Here is a 6,000-nt window from a genome sequence, read left to right as displayed (position 1 = left end):
AATGTTTCAATTTCGGAATTATTTTAAATAAAAATTTTTACACTCAATGTTATTCATGTACTAGCAAGTGTGCAGAGGCAGGACACCAACCCCATACAATTTATATTATGCATTTGATTAGAAAACAAGAATCACCACATCTTGCTTATTTTGATCGAGAAGACAGCCCTCTGAAGTTTCTTTCAAAATGTGTTACTTATTAATCCTGTAACTTCCTTTTTATTATTTGATTCATGTTTACTGTTCTGTTTCCACCTGTCTCATATTTATCTTAAGTCTGTTTCTCATTTTCTCAGTTCTGACTTCCACCTTCCGTTTGCTGTTTTTTATATTCTGACAGCAATTTTGTTTATCTCCCCCTCGTTATTTTGTATTGATTTATCTTATGTTGCTGAATTTTTAAATGAACATTTCTTTCTAACCCTTTTCCATTTTCCTCACCCATGTTAGCATCCCGCTACAGCCCCAACCCATTTGCTGTGATGAAAACCCAGGGCAAGAAGAAAATTTAACATTTAGAAAGTAATATAAAAGGATGCATGCTCCAAACTGAACCTCTTGGCCAAATGCAAATAGAACTTCCCTCAGAGACATGCCTGTGAAAAGCTCAAGTTGCTTTGGGATCAGTGGGATAAGTTCCAGACATCCCAGAGAAACACATGCTCCTCAGGAGTTGGACTTCCGGATTAAGAGAAACTAATGCATCAGATGCTTTGTGCCCAAAAGAACAGTTCACATTATCTTAAATATAGGAAGATTTGGCATTATCCATTCGCTGTGCAAATGTGGAAAACAAACAGCAATGACCTCTCAACTCACATACATATATATGCATGGAGATTTAGAAATTGCATCCAAGCTATTGGCTGGAGATGCCTGAACAGGAACATGGTAAGGGGATATCAGATAAAAACTGAAAGAATAGCTGATACTGTAAATCGGGAACAAAAACAAAGTTGCTGGGAAAGCTCAGCAGATCTGGCAGCATCTGTGAAGAAAAAAAGAGTTAACATTTTGCTCTCTGATGAAGGGTCTAGGCCCGAAACGTCAGCTTTTGTGCTCCTAAGACGCTGCTTGGCCTGCTGTGTTCATCCAGCTTCACACTTTGTTAACATTTTGGGTCCAGTTCTGAGGAAGGGTCACCAGGCCTGAATCATTAACTCTGTTTTTTCCTTCACAGATGCTGCTAGACCTGCTGAGCTTTTCCAGTGATTTTGTTTTTGTTCGTGAAAGGGATATCAGAAACTGAAGAGCAAATTAACTCCAGTCATTCTTGACTTCGGGGACAGATAGAATGGGGTTTCCTATTCAGCCCGGCAACTTTGTTACGTGACAAGGACTATCTCCTTGACTTTGTGCAGTGTTCCAGCAAAGCCCAACATAATCTCAAGAAACAGCACCTCATCTTCCACTGAGCGTTTTTACAGCTTTCTGGACTCAGTTCAACAATTTCTGATTGATCTCTATCCTCATTTTGTTTCCTTTATCTGTGTAGGTTCTGGATTGATGATTTTTTTCTCATAGTTTTACTTCTGGATGGCAACCATTTAGTATTTTGCTATTCACGGTTCCAAATGCATTTTTTCTCGTTTGTTTTCTTGAATTGTCCCATTGCACTTTCATTTGTCTCGATTCTTTTGTAATTTGGTCACTCCTGCCTTCTGCCCTATCACAGACTTCCCCTTTTGTTCCTTGTTCACCTCCCCCAGATCCCCTCATTCCCGATCCCCTCATTCCCACTCCCCTCCCCGTCACTTGCTTCCAATCTGATCACATTTCAAGCATTGCTGGTTCTGATGAGGGGTCATTGACCTGAAGCATTTTCTGTTTAGTTTCAGATTTTCAGCATCCACAGTAGTTTGCTTTGATATTTATATTCCAGTCAGGTATCAGAAGCAAATGAAACTCGTGACAATGCCTGAATGTCTGCTCTTCACACTCTTCAACATGAATGGTAGAATTGATTAACAACATAATTGCTTATCAAGTGGGGAAAAAAAACTCCTTTAATCTTCTGTGTTGTATTCTCCTTTAAAGACCCAGAAGAATAGGTGACTAGGTTCCAGGGACTGGGGATGTGGAGTTGAATGGAAGGGCAGGTGGTGTAATGGAGGGAACTATTCCATTAGCTCCTGCCCTCATTTTTTCTGTTTGAACAGTTTGGTTTTTAGACTTAGGTAGATCAGACTGTAAGTCAAAATTTCAGAGAAAAATACCCTTGACTATTATCGTTTCAAAAATACATACACGAGCTCGGTACTGCAGATTAGCTTTTTGTTCGTCTTTTTCTTTTGTGCGATTGGACCCTGTAGTACTGGTTATGAAATGGTGTGGAAATTAAAATGGTAGGCGTCCACTCGCCACCACTTCCATGAGGTCTTTGAGAGAATGCGGGTTTCCCACAAATACACTGGAAGTACATAAACATGGAAATTCATCATGACTAGTCAGCATCAGCTGTTTTATAACCTAACCTGCCATTTTCAACCTCAGTGCTCTTCTTAACGCCCTTTTTGAAATGGTGCCTGAGGTGCTTTCCCCGACCCACCCCTGCCTCCTTCCCTGGATACCAATGTTATTTACAGGGATCACCATCCAACTTTTTTCTGAAGTGTTTTTCACTATCGGCTTGCTTCCATAGAGCTCATGGAGGAATTGTATTATAAAATTAGTTGTTGAAGGAGTCAACAGATGTTATTTCAGTTAGAAGAAAATGATGTTGAACTGTGGGAAGGAGTTGTGTGATTATAAAAGGCTTCTGAATGCATGACTTGCTTGCACTACTGGAGCTGTAGTTGCAGTTCCCATTCAACTACAACATCACAGAGGTGGAGCAGAGGCAGCTGGGGCAGACAAGCTGCTTGAAGTGGAAGAGGGAGGAGGAGGAACACAGCTGTTAGCAGGAGATTTTACTCATGTAGCAATAACAACAGAATTCTTCTACCAATACCTCTGCCAAGATCATTGTCCTTGGTGAAGTCTAGATGCAGTAGACAAAAAGATGTCATTGAATTGTGTCAGCTTTCATGTTGAGTTCATGGCCAATGTCATCAGTAAGTACAGCAACGCATCCACATGTGAAAAATTGGAGTGACACTGTGATTAACTGAGAGCATTCATAACGTCTTCATATAACTTCCAAGCTTAAATGGTGACGCTTATGCCATCAATCATCTTCCCTCTCCTTATTGTCAAAAACATATGAGGAAAACAAAACAAATATAAAGCTTCATTAAATATAGATTCATACAGACGGAAACAGAGCCTTCGGCCCAACTCGTCCATGATGACCAAGTTTCCCAAACCAAATTAGTCCCACTTGTCTGCATTAAGTCGCAGTCTATCTTTAGTGGTACAGATGCAATGGGCCTTTTCTGTATTGTACAATTCTAAAATGCAACTCAACACAACCTGACCAAAGGCAGGTATAAGATCAAATTAATTTCATTAATTGTATTGTAAACAGGAAAGCACTATTGTCATTCTGAAACCTCTCACCCATCCCTTCCTCCCACCCCAAGCTGCACCCCCATCTACCTACTAACCTCATCCCACCTCCTTGACCTGTCCGTCTTCCCTGGACTGACCTATCCCCTCCCTACCTCCCCACCTATACTCTCTCCACCTATCTTCTTTTCTCTCTATCTTCGGTCCGCCTCCCCCTCTCTCCCTATTTATTCCAGAACCCTCCCCCCATCCCCCTCTCTGATGAAGGGTCTAGGCCGGAAACGTCAGCTTTTGTGCTCCTGAGATGCTGCTTGGCCTGCTGTGTTCATCCAGCCTCACATTTTGTTGTCTTGCATATCCTGTTGTATTGTCTTCAGATCATAGCTGATATCCTGGATCAGTGCAGAAATATTTAAATCCTACCATAAGTAGCTAAAATGCTTTGACAGTGTTCCAGAAGAAGCCTTCTTACAATCATCCTTCTGCAAAAGGGTGTGACACCATGGATGCAACCCTTTATGCATAGATGAATCACAGTGGCCAATGCAAAGGTGTACCCATCTCCTGTGTTGGGAACATACACTCCTGGTGCTGGTACTTAGTCAAGAAACTTTTGTGGTGAATTGCATCCTAAAACCATTGCAGTCCTTGGAGTTGTCGGTTGACCCACAATGTCATTAGAAAGGGAGTTTCAGGATTTTGACCTAGCAACAGTGAGAGAACAGCTATATATTTCCAAGTCAGGATGATGTGAGCTTGTAGCGAAACTTGTAGCTGGTGATGTTCCCATGCGTATGGTAACTTCGCCTTTCTAGATGGTAGCGATTGCAGGTTTGATAAAGGTGTTGTCAGAAGGGCCTGAACAAGTTATTATGAAGCATCTAACAAATGGTACACAATGCTGCCCCTATATGTTTGTGGTGAAGGGAGTGAATTTTGAAGGTGCTGAATGGGGTGTCAGTCAAGTGGGTGTTTCATTCTGAATTTTGTGAGATTAGTGAATGTTTTTCAAACAACACTCATCCAGGCAAGTGGAGATTATTCTATCACATTCCTGACTTGTGCTTTGTGGCTAATGGACAGGTTTTGGGGAGCCAGGAAGTCAGTTACTTGCCACAGAATTCCTAGTCTGACCTCTTCTTGTAGGCAATGCATTTATATGTTTGCTCTAGCCAACTTTCTAATCAATGATAGCCCTCATGATGTTGATTGTGAGGGATTAAGCATTGATAATGCCTTTGAATATCAAGAGGAGATGCTGAGATTTACTCTTGTTTGATGTGGTCATCTGGCATGTGCAATTGTTAATTGTCATGAATGTGATGTGGTCCAGGTTTTGCTGAATATGGACACAGACTGCTTTGGTATCTGAGAACTAATGGTACTGAACATTGCACAATTAGAAAACATCTACACTTCTATCCTTATGGTGGACAGAAGGCATTGGGCTTTGAGGAACTTCTGTAGTGATGTCCTAGGATTGAGATGATTGTCTTTCAACAACCACAACCATCTTTCTTTGGACTGGAAATGACTTGAACCTGTAGAAAGTTTCCTGATTCCATTGATCCCATACTCAATCAGGTAATGCTTTGATACCAACCCCCTGAGTTCACTTCTACTGCCCATGTCTGGCCCAAATGTGTAATGAGGTCAGGAGTCGAATGGGCCTTGCAGAAGCAAAACTGAATGTCAGTGAGCACATTATTAGCAAACAAAATAGCACTGTCGATGACCCCCTCAAACAGTTGCTGATAATTTATAATTGACTAAAGGGATGTAATTGACTCGTTAGATTTGTCCTGCCTTTTTTGTTGTGGACAAGACATACCTAGTCAATTTTCTCGATTTCTGAGCAGATGCTAGTGTTCTCCCTGCCCTGGAAGAGCTTGGTTGAGGGGTGTACTGGAGCTTGTCTTCACTGCACTTGGCATTTTGTCAGGGCCCACTGTCTTTGCAATTTGAAGTTTCATCAACCATTTCTTGATGTCATGTTGAGTGAGTCTAATTGGGTAAAGTAATAATTGGAACTTAAAGGAGTCAGCTGAGCTGGATAATCCACTCAACATTTCTTTGAAATTTCATCTTTGTCTTTTCCACTGAAGAACTGAGCTTCTCTGTCATTGAGGGTGGGGATATTTGTGGAGCACCTCCCTTTAGTTAGTTGTTAAAACTGAACATCATCACTTCCAACTGAAAGTGATAGAGCTTTGGTTTGTTCTAATGGGTTTGGGATCACTTAGCTCTGTCTATTACTTGCTGCTTTGGATGTTTGCTATGTAATTAGTCCTGTATTGTAGCTTCACCAAGTTGAAAGGTGATTTTTAGGTATACCTGATGCTGCTCCTGGCACACCCTCCTGCATTCTTCAATCAGGGTTGATCTCCCAACTTGATGGTAATGGCAGAGTAGAGGATATGCTGAGCAATGACATTGCAATTGTGGTTGAATATAATTCTGCTGCAGCTGATGGTTAAGACAATATGTGACCAGCGTAGAAGTAATACCAGAACATCAGATGTCATGACGTCCTGTAACTATCTTAAAGGTAGC

This window comes from Stegostoma tigrinum, chromosome 8 (genome assembly GCF_030684315.1).
Source record: "Stegostoma tigrinum isolate sSteTig4 chromosome 8, sSteTig4.hap1, whole genome shotgun sequence".
NCBI lineage: Eukaryota > Metazoa > Chordata > Chondrichthyes > Orectolobiformes > Stegostomatidae > Stegostoma > Stegostoma tigrinum.
This window is presented reverse-complemented; position numbering follows the sequence as displayed.